Source organism: Psammomys obesus, unplaced genomic scaffold, assembly GCF_907164565.1.
Source record: "Psammomys obesus unplaced genomic scaffold, mPsaObe1.curated_primary_1811, whole genome shotgun sequence".
Classification (NCBI taxonomy): domain Eukaryota; kingdom Metazoa; phylum Chordata; class Mammalia; order Rodentia; family Muridae; genus Psammomys; species Psammomys obesus.
This window is the reverse complement of record NW_026596463.1, coordinates 611,928-626,194: the sequence shown is the minus strand read 5'-3', so window position 1 is coordinate 626,194 and position 14,267 is coordinate 611,928. Positions and strand designations below refer to the sequence as shown.

Below are 14,267 nucleotides of genomic sequence, written 5' to 3'. Positions count from 1 at the left end.
GCTCACTACTGTCCTTACTGCCAGCTGCAGAGGACAGACACCTCCCCTTACCTCCACAGATACCAGGCCTGCACATGTGCCAGATACACACATGCAAGCAAAACACCGTAATAACTACATAGACGAGAAAAGTTTGATCAGAATAGAGCGAGGCCCATTTTTTTTTGAGACTTCCTGTGATTGTTTTGGTGATGGACCAGCAGAGCTGAGTGGTTGCTTCAGAACTTGGGGCCTGAAAACACACAGTATCTGGCTTTTGACAGAGTTTGCCAATCACCAGTATAAAGTAATTCACCCAGAACCTTGTGGCCTTAGCCTAGGTATTGACAAAAGCCAGGCGCCTTAACCTACACCCATGAAAAGTATTGTTTGAACTGCATGCCAAGAGGAGAGGTATATGTCCATGCTTCTTTAGAAACAAACTGCAAACGTCATGGAACTTTTCTGTCTGGATGACTTTTAGTGAACTCTGCCTTGCGTGGAGACCAATATGCGTGGGCCCCACTTGGCTAACACCCGATTCTGTCCCTCACTGCTGCATGTTCACAAGTCACTGTGTGTCAGCAACTGGAAGGTGGTTTCCTACAGCTTCTAACCTAGGTTATGACTAAAGAAACAAGTTTGGGTACAAGATTTTCAACTGTATGTAACATCTGTGCGCGGTGCGGGGGGCCTGGCCGGTGTCCACGGGCTTCGCCTGGCCACTCACCAGTACAAGCTGCTCATGAAGAAGGGGAGGAAAACGGGGATTCTTACCGATGCTAAAATTTATTAGCATCTTTCACTTGTGCTATAAAGGAAGGTGGGCTTCATTCTATGCCCAGGACCGAGCTCTCGTGTCGTCAGTAAGAAGTCGGCCCCACGGAGAGAGGCCTTTGAAAGTGAAAGGCAGACGTGGGCATGGCACTGCTCTGCTGTGTATGGAAGCAGGGGACCAGCAGTCTCCTGCAGAGTCTGGGTAGGACTCCAGAGCTCACAAGGGGATACACAAAAGCTTTTGTAGATAGCCCAGGCCCATGACAGCACAAGGTGAGGACACAAACCAGCAGACAAATCACCCGTTTAGGAGCCTGACTTTGGAGTCAGGTAAGGTTGGAACCAAGAGTGCACTGATCCCAAACCCAGAGGATGGGTGGATTTGAAAGTCTGTGAACAGTATCTTTTTAATAAAACAAGGCTATCACCTCTTAAGCCAAACCAAAAGAATAAAATAACAGTTGTCAGTGAAATTGAAGTATTACTAGGAGATTGGAAAATCTAGAGGAATTAAACAAATAGATCTCTAATAAGCAATGAGACTAATAGTCTCCCAACAGAAGCAGGCTGCCAATGGACAGCTGCCCTGGTGAATTCTACAAGGTGTTTAAAGATGAACTAACACCATGCTCTTCAAACTATTCCATAAGCTACAAAGGGAGAAACTACTACCAATTTCAGTTCTAAGAGCCAGGATCACCCTGAAACCAAAATCAGAGAAGAATAAGCACATAAATGAAAATCACAGATCCAAGTCATCCATGGCCATCTTGGTTTAGTTCCAGGGCTGCAAGGATAGTTCAACAAACATATATTATATAAATAAAGTATAGGGACAAAAAGCTACACCACCTCAGCTGATACAGAAAAGACCTTTGACAAACTTTAACACCATTCATGCTAAACTTCTTCAAACAACACACTTAAGTATATATGACAAACTTCTAGCAAGCATATTAAATGGGAAATTTTCCATTTAAAGTTAGGGGATAGAGACGAAGTCTATTATAATTTTATTCAACATTGTGCTTTAAGTCTTAAAGCAATACGGCAATAAAAAGAAACAAAGGGGGTACAAACAGAAAAGAGAATTACACTTGTCCCTGTTTGGAGACATGATCCTGTATTAAAACCCTAAGCCCTCTACCAAAAACCTCTCAGAACTGATAAATCCTTGAATGCCATCTAGACTGCAATGGCTTTCTTCATACACAGAGAAAGTTGTAAAATTCAAATGAATACAAAAATGACCCAACTAGCTGAAACCCAGAAGAGCGTGGGAGGCATCACAGCGCCCAGATGAACAAAGACCCGAGTAGACGACTCAGCAGCTACACTGCTATACTGCAGCTACAAGATTTCCAACAAAGGTGTCAAACACACACAGGAGAAAAGATGTTCTCTTCAACAGGTTGTGTGGAAACGACACCCGCACATGAAAGACTGAAAGCACGTGTCTCTCACCTCGCCCTGTACAAAAGTTACCTCATAGTGGATCAGACTTCAACGTAAGACCTGAACCCAGAAGGGGAAAAATACTTCAAGATATACGCACAACCAAAGACTTTTCTGAGAACTCAAAAAGCAAGAATTGATAGTATTATTTGCAATTAAAAAGCTTTTGGACATCAAATGAAAACCTGCAGATGAGAGAAAAATTCTGCCTATTCTTCACTGGACAGGATTAATCCCACACAATAAATAAACTAAGGAACTCAAAAGATTAAATACCAAATAATGTAATCAATAAGTACTCAAAAAGGGGGTCTGGAGAGACAGCTTGGGAGTTGAGGTGCTTGCTGCTTAGGCATGAAGAGCCAAGTCTGTATCTCAGCACCCATGTAAAAACCAGGGCCGCTGCTGTACCCTGTACACCAGCATCTTGGGGGGTGCAGGCAGGAGGCGCTTGCTGGATGCCAGCCTCGCTCCAGGTTCAGGGGGAACCCCTGAGCCAAAGCGTGATGGAGCAGGACACACAATGTCCTCAGGCCTTTGCACGCACCTGCCCATGTGCACCTTCGCCACATACAAAGCAGATAAGGCACAGAGGCCAGCATTCCAAACACCAGGGATGTGCCAGTCAAAGCTGCTTTGAGACTCTCTCAGTTCAGTCACAAGGCGATAGGAAAACAATAAACACTGGTTAGGACTGCGGGGAGGGGAAGATTCTTGGCAGGAATGTAAAGTACTGCAGATACCAAATCAGTATGCAGGTTTCACAAAAGAACTGAAAACAGAACAACACACTGTTCTAATCAGCATACAGCAGACACCGGTGCTTCCATGTTTACAATGACACTATTCACTGTAGCCAGGCTAGATGCCATCACATGAATGGATAAGAAAAGTGATGTGTATATAAGGAAGAATGAAATGTGTCATTTTTTGCAAATGACTTGAGCTGAAGATCATATAAAGTGAAATTAAGCCAGATTCAGAAGTACAAATATCCGATTTTTTTTCCCCACAATGAATCTAGACTAAAATTGGACATATCCGCACATGACATGAAAGTAGAAGGTGGGGACCATTTGGGAGAAGGAAGCAGGAGACATGGTGTCACTGTGGAGGTGAAGGTAGGTGTTTCTATGAGATCCAAGCCAGCCAGGGCTCCCTAACGGAGTGAAGGTGGACAAGGTGGTGTGGGGAATGTCTAAAGTATAATGCTCGTGTGAAATGTTACAGTGAAGCCCACTGTTTATGAAAATAATGTCCATATAACCGGAACACAAACAGCTGGAAGCCAGGGTAAAGTTATCAGCACAGCTCTCCGAATACAGACAGGTGGCTGGAGGTGGCGCCACCGCCTCTCATAAAGGGCCACCTCCAGAAGTTCTAATAATGTGAGCAGAAGAGATAATAGGCTAGAGGCTAGAACTTAGGCCTTTCAAAGGTCTAAGACATACCTGAATAGAGCTTTGCTTGGCAAGGAGAGTAAAAATGATTCACCTAGTTCTTAAATACCTCTAAGAAACCCAGCTATTCCTGTAGAAACTCACCAAGTTCTTTTTGAAGCCTCCCACGAGGCACCTAGGAGATCGTGATAGTTTCCTTCCAGGTCCTAAGTGGCTTCCTCAAGAGGCCACACAGCACTGCTAATTTTTTGATGGTCCACCTGCTGACAGGCTCACATGCAGGCCCTATAACAAAGGCGCTGCTCTCCCCTTAGGAGACGGAAGCGTTCCAATTCAACATCAATTGCACATTTCACTTGGCACCCTGTTCTAGGCTCAGACTCACTGGAAAGCACACAAAAGTAGCAATGCAGCTGAGAGATCCTGTTTTCCTTAATAGCATCAAAGCCCTAGCCAGGAACCCTGTCTTTCCATTCCTTAGTGCAGGCGTGGTTCCTTGTGTTGCAGACCACTTGAAAGTCTTATGGTTGCTACTGACAATTTATGGATAAAGATGGCAGACAGCCCTATCACAGAATGGAGTCAAGGCTTGAATCTATGAAAGCCTCAGCTAGAATATAGGATCAGAAAAAAGTCTATCTGGGAGAGTGATAAGAAGTGGGCTGTGGTATAGCCACCCAAAGGATTCAAAATCTGTAGAAGCTAGTGTGCCTGCTTCCCTGAGCCTGGCCAGTTGACAGACGCTTGGTACCTGGCTGGGTTGTGGTGAGACCAGAGTTGGGCTTCTCAGCATGCCAGTGGAAGGGACCTTCTTGTCCACTCTGCCCTGGCACTCAGCAGAGCCATCGTCAACATGGCCAATGCCATGAGAATGCAACATCTGGGTCAGCTTGAGGGACTATGATCTGTCCTCCCGCCCTCCTTCCTCCTCTTTCTTTTCCCTCTCTTACACACACTTCTAAAATCCCAACTGTCATTTCTCTGGGTGAGGTAAGGCCCTTTATACCAAGAAATTCCAGAAGTGTGGTGTTTCTGATGTCCCCTCCATGTGAATACCACACTTGGCTGTTCCCCACCTGAGCCAGTGTGAAGAGCACAGCCCCGGATCTCCACTGTCCTCAGGATGACAGCACTTCCCAGTGACCCTGGCGGGGTGCCTGGACCCTAGCAAGTGTCTCTTAGTCACACAGTATGTTTGTGGCTGTTGTGGAGGGCAAAGGAGAATGTTTGGCTAGATCTTTAACATAGTACCTGGCTGGGTGTGTCAAGATGAGGAAGAAGAAACACAGTAGCTGAAGGCAATGGACCCAATGTGGAAAGTTTTCACCTGTGCTGTGGCTAGAGAGGACAGGACTGTGTTCTAGAAGATTCCATTTTCACTGAAACTAAAGAAATACTCTCCCAGCCTCCTAGTCTACAGTAGGACAAGAGAGTTAAAAGATGGTAACATCTGATGACCACTGGTTACCACAGTGCATGGCTCAGACAGGCAGGAGGGGTAAAAGTGAAAAACTAAATGGTTAATTCTCTGGATGACTGCTCAGAGACTGGAGACAGAGTTTTAACCACCTCACTGCTGGCTGCCATTAAGGGCCACTAGCACCCCAGCATGCCTGTTTCTTCTACTACCCCCTCAGCTATTTCAGTCACATTATCTTTTTTGGCACTTTTATTGGGTGGTACTCCCCCAAGAGTACCAACTGTGCTCTATCACTGCCCAAGATGTAGAAGATGCTAAAGCCAAATGAAATGACACAGCAGAGGCAGTCATGGTCCTGCTTCCTCAACGGTCAGCAGAGTCCTGGCTTCCACATTTCCTTATGTCTGCCTGGGCCAGGCTGCGGGTGCAAGTTTCAATCAAAGCCCTGTGGGTGGGAAGGAAGCGGTTTTCAGCCTTTCCCATCCTTGGAAAGGCTGGACACTGGCGTCTATGAGGAGCGCTGCTGCACTGTGTCTGAAAACAGCCACTAAGGCTCTGTGAGGACGGAGAGCAAGGCACAGGGAAGCAAGTGGAGGAAGGGCGGCTGCCTCACGGCCTCTCTGACACCTCTCTTTGCCTTTTCTGACACCTCCCTTTTAGGCAGTCAGGAAACTGCCACCCTGCCTCACCACTGGCACGTCAAGTGGTCAGATGTCACCTTCTCTTTGAGGATCGCCCACTACATACACAGGTGCTGTTTCCCCCTGCCTGCACAGTGAACACTGCAGCCTCGGCCTGTGGAAAGTCCACGCAAACTGGATCTCCATGTGACATTCCCTGCTCCTCAGATGGCCTCCGGACCGAATGCTGCAAACTGACTAGAGACCTAGGGACAGGAAATAAAGACAGCTACCTCTGGGGCACCACAATGAGATGGAACACTGACCACTTCTACTAAGTCATAATCTGGAACCTGCTGTGAAGCCAAGGTCCCCAGAGCGTGTCCACTGTGTGTCCCTGTGCTGGCACATTGTTGACCATTGTGTGTGTGTGTGTGCACATCTGTAGCAGATGTCAATGAGTTCCCTAGGCTTTCAGCACCTCCAGGCCAGAAACATTCAAGAACGGGGTCAGACCATGCATGCCGCCACTTTCAAACAAGGCACTCTCATGCCCAATCTAGACTCACGTCCACCGAGAAACGCCCCCATTACCCTAGTCCTGTTAACACTTCCTGTTAGCATTACTTCTCTATTCTCTATTGCTCTGTGGACCTTCCTGTTCAGCCCTTTGTCACACTGTTAGTTTTATTTATTCAACTGCTATATACTGAGTTACCAACTGCACTTCATTTCTCTCAGCTCTGGCCATGGTGTAGTATCTTGTGTGGACCTCTGAGCTGCTTGAGTACAAATTTTATTCCTTATACAATCTTCCATATCTTGCAAACAAGCGACACATACTCCTAAATGCCTGTTGGCTGACTCAGTGTCCTAAAGAGATACTGTACTTTGGTTTCAATCATAAATAAACCTTCCGGGTATGTCATGGTCACCACTGAATAACTGCAATCAATTGTTCCTGATATCCCTGTCGCTAAATCAGCCACTAACAGTTAGTAACACAGAAGGCCTCCCAACACCATTGAATACCACTTCCCTGCAGCCTCAGAGATACACAGGAGTGTGTGGGAATCTGTGTATTGTTTTCCTATCAAGTTTGTGACTTAAGAGATACGGACCTAAGCTAACACAGACCTAGGCCTGGTCTGTGTTGATCCAGCTCTGTTTACACAGCACCAGAAGACTGGTCTGTGTCCCTCCCCCCATGACCATCTAACATGAACCAAGTCAATCAAAGGAGTGACTGACCTCCAGAAACTTGTTCCATTCTGGGACGTGGCTCAGAAGCTGGTCTAAGCCTTCTGGGGGTGTTTGAATGTAACAGGTTCTGTCAGTGCTAATTAAAAAGCAAACTGAGACAGTACTGGAGTTGCCACACGGGAATCTGAGCCATGTGCTCGAGTTCCCCAGGCCAGATGCTGCTCTAGCTGTTCCTTTTTGGGACCCTGTGCTTCCTTCTAGGCCTTCCCACAATCCATACGCTGAACACCAGTGCCCACTCTTCCTGACTGTATGTGGTCCTGGGTTCTAAACGTGGCTCCGTACTCCTGCCTTCTGGTTTGGGCTACAGCTCTGCATGTCCAGCTGCAGGTGTGGGTCACTGACAAGGAACATGGAACTAATGTCCGAACCTGAACTCTTGTTCCTCAACTTACCAACTTCATCTTACACCTGCTCAGCTCAAAAACCCCAGTGTCACTTTTGACTCATTCCTTTGTCACTCATGGTCTATTAGGAACACCCAGACTATCAGGAGTACCCACTGACCTTTTAGCCTTGCTGATTGTCTGGAGTGCTCTTTTTCTGAATTACCACCTGGTCAACTTCTTTTTCTCCTTCAAGGCATCAGCTAATCTCTCCTTAGTGACTCCCACTTGATGACCTAATGTGACCTAGTTTCTCCAGGATGCCCTGGACTTTCACCAAGTCTACTTCGTTTTACCCCTCATAGCCATCCCCTTTAGTACCCTATACAATTTACTTACGTTGTTTATTTCCTGTCTCTATCAGCCTGAGTGCAAATCCCACATGGGTGTGAGAACTGTGTGCAACCTCTTTTGTGTCCCAGTTGCCCAGAGCAATGTGCTTAGTGAGTTTCTGCTCACTGAATGGATAAATGAAAACTAGAGTGTTAAGATTTCACTGCACGGCTACCTGAAACCATTGTGGAAAGCTCTTGCCAAGTTCTTGAACTAGCTGGAGGAAGACCTTCAGTCGATAACATGAACCCCAGAGCTTGGCAGTTTGCACCAACAGGAAGCCTGGTCTGGGGCCAAACCACTGGCTGGCCTCTTCCCTGTGTACTGAAATCCTTTTCCTGACTACAGGAAAAGGCTCTTTGTTGAGAGGCACACAGAATAAAAAAAAAAAAAAAAAAAAAAAAAAAAAGCAGTTAATTAAATGTAATTGATTTTCAGTTATCTAAGGCCAGTCTCACTTTAACCACAAAACTCAGGAACTTTCCAGCTATGCCTGGCTGCTGGCAGGAGGGCCAGCTACAGGGAAGGCATGGCTGTCTGCAGGAGGGCCATCCAGAGAATGCACTGGCCACCAGCAGGAGGTCCAGAGCACTCTGAGAGAGGAGGTGTGTGTGTGTGTGTGTGTGTGTGTGTGTGTGTGTGTGTGTGTCTGTCTGTCTGTCTCATGGAGAAGCTGTGGGGGAAAATGACAAGGTAGAAAGACAGTGGGATGAGAAAGCACAGGGAGTCACTAGAAACAGCAGGAGCTTGCGGTCAGAAGGGACTCTCAGTGGGGCCACTCCTCCTCTGCAACCTGAGGACAGTGCAATTTACAGGTAGGTGTGTGTCAGAGGAGGATCATGTTTAGTAAGTGAACTCTTAGTCACTAAACATTAGGGACCATCTAGTTCACTCAGGTTGGTGGTGAGAGCACCCATGTGCAGGCTGACATTTGCTTGCATGCGTCCCTTAAAAAAAAATCTTTTTCTCAAGTTATCTTGCATGCCAACAGTCACAGCCATCCAGCAGTCCCTAAGAGATGATACCTTTAGGTCAACACCTGTTAGGTGAGGCCATGTTCTTGCATCAGTTCCAGGGTTGACATTATAAAGACTGACAAGAGCACACCATAACTGACTATAACTGGCTCCCAAGTCACTGAACTGGCCACTAGAGACTTTCATCCCACAGACGTGAGAGAGACCTGTATGGGTGCAATGGGAAGTGACTTTGGAACATTCTTCAGTTAAGATCGAAGACAAGGTCCCAAGCAGGCTGCCTCTATTCTAAATTTAAAAGAAATTCAGAAGCAAAAGCTTTGAATGTAAGTTATGAGCAAATGGTTAGCCAACTAGTGGGAGGCCAATAAATTTATTTTGTTAAAATGGGGACACTGGAAATAACACAAAAAAGGGTGGAGGATATAATCTGAAAGTAAAGGATTTAAATGAAAACACCTGGGTCTGTGAAATCTCACCACACTGGCCTCAGCTTTCTGTTTCTGCTGTGGAGCAGCAGGGATCTTTGCATTTCCAGCACTTGCTCCCAGAAAGAGCTATGGGTTGGGAGTTTTTAGAGGAACCCCCAGAGGATGTGCTCGGGAGCCTGGTAAGGGGGGAGCACCTGAGGAGCCCACACATTTATAAGAGGCTGCTTTTGAGTCTTCTGCCTTTTTGCGGTCTAGCCACAAAATTCCTACAGTTGTATTGCTTTTGAAAACTTTTGACAGTTTATGGATAAGAAAGACCAGGGTCTGACTTTGATGGTCAGTAACTATGACTTTGTTTCATAGAGCAAACCAGGAGCTAGGAGTCGGAGGTGGCCTGAGGAAGAGTGCTGTCAGCTGACGGCTGCCGCGTCTGTGTGTAACAGTGCTGTCTGTCAGTCAGCTTGGTATACAATTAACAGTAACAGAGACAGGAGACAGAGAACTGTGTGATACTTCAGATGCTAATCATAAAAGCAGTAAGAAAAGGCCTTGTAAGTAATGCTTCTACCACCTCCCCAGAAGTCTCCAGTGGCTAGCTCTTTCTACTTACAGCACTCCCATGGTAGAGCAACTGGCAAGGAAAATACTCTCCAGTGTCAGGGGTAGGGGTGGGAGGACTTGGCAACCTAAACAGAATTGTCTGGACAGTCAGCATAGTTAGGACCCGATAGCCAAGGCAATGGAAGACGTTGCTGTTGTAATTACTGAAAACCTAATGGCTACCAATTAAGAGTTCTCTGATACCCTTAGAGTACGAGGAGATCTGATCTGTAAGGAAGATGGGGGCTTGCCACTGTCAGTGCCTCCCTAGATCTTTCCCAACACAGACTTAGCAGCAGCAGCAGCTTCCACCCCGGGCAGCCCATGAACAGTTCTGTTTAATCCTCCCCAGTGATGGGAAACTATTTCCCATTCAGTTAGAACCTGCATATTAACTGCGGGCGGGTAACTAGGAGACCTTTATGAAGTATTTAACCAATACATTATTCATCCGTCATGAAGGACCACTCCTGTTTGGCAGGTCACCATAAGCTCATGACGTGTGTGTGTGTGTGTGTGTGTGTGTGTGTGTGTGTGTGTGACCCAGGCACACCCACATGCACATAAAAAAATAACAGGATGTCACACTTAAAGATACTTTTTTCTTTTTAGTGTTGGGGAATTGTACTCTCCAGTAAGTAAAAGACACTTTTTTAAAAAAATGCAAAAACTCTTAAGCTATTGAGAGTGCAAACTTTTAGGAAACTAGGTGAACTCTGGCTCGTTGAGGTCTCCAGGTGCAGAGGTTAAATAATTCCTACAGTACAGATAATGTCACCCTCAACATCAAGCCACTGAGACTGGCCTCTGTCACCCAACACGGCCACTCTTCGGTCTGATTTGAAACTGGAGTTGTGGACACAGGCTTGTACTGTTTGTTTTTTTCTCTTTCTGCTTGTTTGTAAAATAAAGAAGCAAACAAATAGTGTTGGGGATAGAACCTAGGGTCTTGAACATACTATACAAGCTTACAACCATTGAGTTCTAGGTCCCACTCTTGGTTTTCTTAGGCATGATCTGACTATGTCACATTGACCTGGAACCTGCTAGTCTCCTGCCTGAGTGCTAGTATCACAAGTGTGTACAGTATTTTAAATCCTCAGTATGTGTATTTTTAGGGTAGGAGAGTGAGGGTGTGTCTGTGTTGGCCATTTACTAGAGCTTCTCAGAAGAACATTTCTTTTTTTTTTTAAGATTTATTTATTTATTATTTATACAATGTTCTATCTGTATGTACACCTCCACACCAGAAGAGGGCACCATATCTCATTATAGGTGGTTGTGAGCCACCAGGTGGTTGCTGGGAACTGAACTCTGGACCTCTGCAAGAGCAGCTACTGCTCTTAACCTCTGAGCCATCTCTCCAGCCCCCAGAAGAACATTATTAAATAATAAATAGCACAAAGATGCAGATTGTTTTTAAAGGGTTTTTTGTTGTTGTTGTTTTGTTTTTGTTTTTTTGCAGCTTTGGAGAATACTACCATTGTCTTAAGCTCTTAAAACAAAATGCCTAAACTATTCACTTAAATATTCAGAGCCACCTTTAGCTCATTGTTTGTGAATGTAGGTGGAACAGGGACCATCAGTGGTCCGAGATAATCTGTGTCTGCAATGAAGTAGCTGCAGTGCCAAACCATTTTCACATTTTATTTGTGGATCAAACACTGCATCTGAATTTTAAGGGAGTCTGAATCTTTTTCAGGCCCTTACAACAGATCCTTTTTTAAAAAAGTACATCCAGGGTCTAGAGGGATGGCTCAGCGGTTAAGAGCACTGGCTGCTTTTCCAGAGGACCCTGGTTCAATTCCTAGCACCCACATGGCAGCTTACAACTGTCCATAACTCCAATTCCTGGGTATCTGACACCCTCATATAGACATACATACGGTCAAAACATTAATGCATATTAAAAAATAAAGAAATCATTAAAAACATCCTGGCCTCTGATTTCCTCACATTAATGGCTCCTTGGATTTATTTATTTAAATAGTTTAGGCACTATTTTTTATTTCATGGTATGGTTGAGTTCGTTCCCTTTATATATGATAATATATTTATACATCTTTGTGCTCCTTCAGAGTACAGTTTATGAAATGACAACTCTCTACTACATCTTGGAAACAGGAATTCCAGAAAGCTATAGAGCCCAGTGTTCACATCTTAGCATCTAGTGGACATGCGGCAACACCTCCTTGGATGGACAGTTATTTCTGGCCAGCCTTAAAACACGCTTTCTGCTTTCCACCAAGGGAATTTATAAATGTATCCATCAGTGGTATCTCTTTTTAAAACGATTTTTACTTTTAAAAACTGTGTGTGTGTGTGTGTGTGTGTGTGTGCGCGCGCGCGCGCGCACTGGTGTCTTTGAAGAGGACAGAGGCATTGGATCTCCCTCAGAGCTGGAGTCATGGACAGTTGTGAACCACCCAATAAGAATCTGGTAATGGAACCTGGGTACCCTGAAAGAGTACATGTAACTGGAGCCATCTCTGCAGGCCCAATCTGTGGTATTCTTAAACAGATTAAAACATTAAACTCCTAATAGAGGTACCATCTACTTAAGAGAAATCAAGAGCCCCCCATTGGTGGCCAGAAGCCCCCATGCCTGGCTTTCACCAAGAAGGAACGCTGGCATGTACCCACAACTCTCCATGAGTCCCCTCTTACGGGGGAGATTTGGAGTTGCTCACTGAGGTCACACTACCTTCTCAGCATAAAGTAGGTGACTTCCTCAGGGGTAAAATTACAGCCAGGCTCTTTTGCTTCCCAAGACCCTGGTTCCATTTCTCCCCTCTTCCCTTTCTGACCTTGAGTGAACAAACAGGAAGAAGAAAGGTGTGATGGAGACAGGGCACACTGGGCTGTGTGTACAATGTGATGCTCACTTTGGGAGACAAGTCATGAAACTAATCCCAGATGGCAGCTGCCAGGTGTCTCACACCCACTTAGACCTCACAGACACTGGGTCAGGACGGTCAGTCCCAGGGGAATTTATGGGGTCTGACATACAAGCCCTCCACAACTCCACTCACATTCTGCTTCAGGAAGGAGGGCCACGCCTGGCTTGCAAAGGTGGTATTTACGTGCGCACTCACCCTCCTGCAGACACCCACACTCATGAATGCGAGGCCTGGATGGCAGTGGGTGTTACACACCCCCTCACACTCAAGATTCATGACACGTGGTCGTCAAAGCCAAGCCCTTCATGTCCTTTCACGTTCTCTCAGTCCTTCTCCTTTTTACACAGTCTTCCCTCCCTCTCTACCATTCTGTTCACTCTTAAGGAGGAAGACCCACACACATCAGACCCTCCATGGGCAAGGTGGAGCTTCCCATGGCTTCCCCCTCCATGGCAGACCTGCAGAGTCAGAGGCCAGCCCTCAGTATTCTGTCTGCTCAAAACTGTGGGGCTGCTCATGGAGGCAGCCCTTCGAGGCTAAGATCACACAGACAGGGCTGGATGGGGTAGAGATAATGAGAGCCAAAAGACAGAAAAAGCCTGTGAGGGAAGGCTGGAAGACAGCAGGCAGCCAGGCTCAGCAAGCCTCAGGACAAGTCCCAGGGGACCGATCCCCGCCAACACTGTGCAGCCAAGTCCTGAACTCATTTGAATGGCTTCTGTCCCAAACCTGAGTCACAGGGGATCCCATGGACTTCGAAGCTCACCCTCTATGCATTTCCAAAAACAAACTGCTTGATGCTGTCATGGAAAACCTGGCTCTTTGCATTCTACGGTTTCATTATGGATTACATCCAGGTCACAACCCAAGGAAGACAGCTGGCAAAGCCAGCCCTGCTGGCTGGTGACCCAGCTTTTGTAATGGATCCCAGAGGAATCTGAACCCAAGTGTGTTGCTGGCTCTTTGAGTCCTGGACATGCTCTCCTCAGTTTCTGCAGTCAGACTCAAGTCAGGTGTGGGAGCTGCCCCCGAGAAGAGAAAGCACAGGGAAGTGTTCCTGCTCTCTTCTGCCTCTTAGAACAGTGATTGAAGAGCTAAGGGTCCAAAGCCTCAGGAGGACTCGGCACCAGCACCCCAAAGGTGCAGGCAATAGAGGAACCAGAGAGCAGCAGCATGCAGAAAACATAGGGCTTGAAGACAATGAGGCCAATTCCCAGGGCTTATTGAAAGTATCCTGTTCCTCAGAACACAGAAATTCTTAGAAGTATAAAAACATCCTAAAACTTGGCAAGAATGCAGGAACACTTTCAAAACCACTGTAGAGGCATCACCACTTCCTGAACGCCAAACACCACACTTGTCTTGCCGACGTATTGTCTAATTTAACCCTCAAACAACCTTCAGTTATGTATCATGACTAGACCCGACTACGAGGGAGCACACCTGGGGCTTAGAGAAGCTGGCTAAGTTGGCCAGTGTTTCTCAGTCCTCCTGAGGTCAGGCCTAACTCCAGTGATGGCAGGAGGCAACTGCTGAACACCAAGGTTTCTACGGGATGGTAGAAGTAACCAGCTTCCTGGTTGCCATAGATCAGGCCTTGAAACAAATCCTGCTACTTCATCTAACCACGGTTGTTGCTCTCAGTAACAGGTAAGACATTTCTACCGAGGCAGCAGTCGCTTACACGTGAACTCTAATGCTGAAATGCCAATATTTTAAATGTATG

At 46.2% G+C, this 14,267-nt stretch overlaps 1 protein-coding gene across 4 annotated transcripts in view; it reads right to left on the bottom strand.

Annotated features, from left to right (window-relative positions):
• The window catches only part of Lhfpl2 (LHFPL tetraspan subfamily member 2), a 143,687-nt gene that overhangs the window by 4,231 nt on the left and 125,189 nt on the right, over positions 1-14,267 (bottom strand). The gene's annotated exons all lie outside the window — the stretch shown is intronic.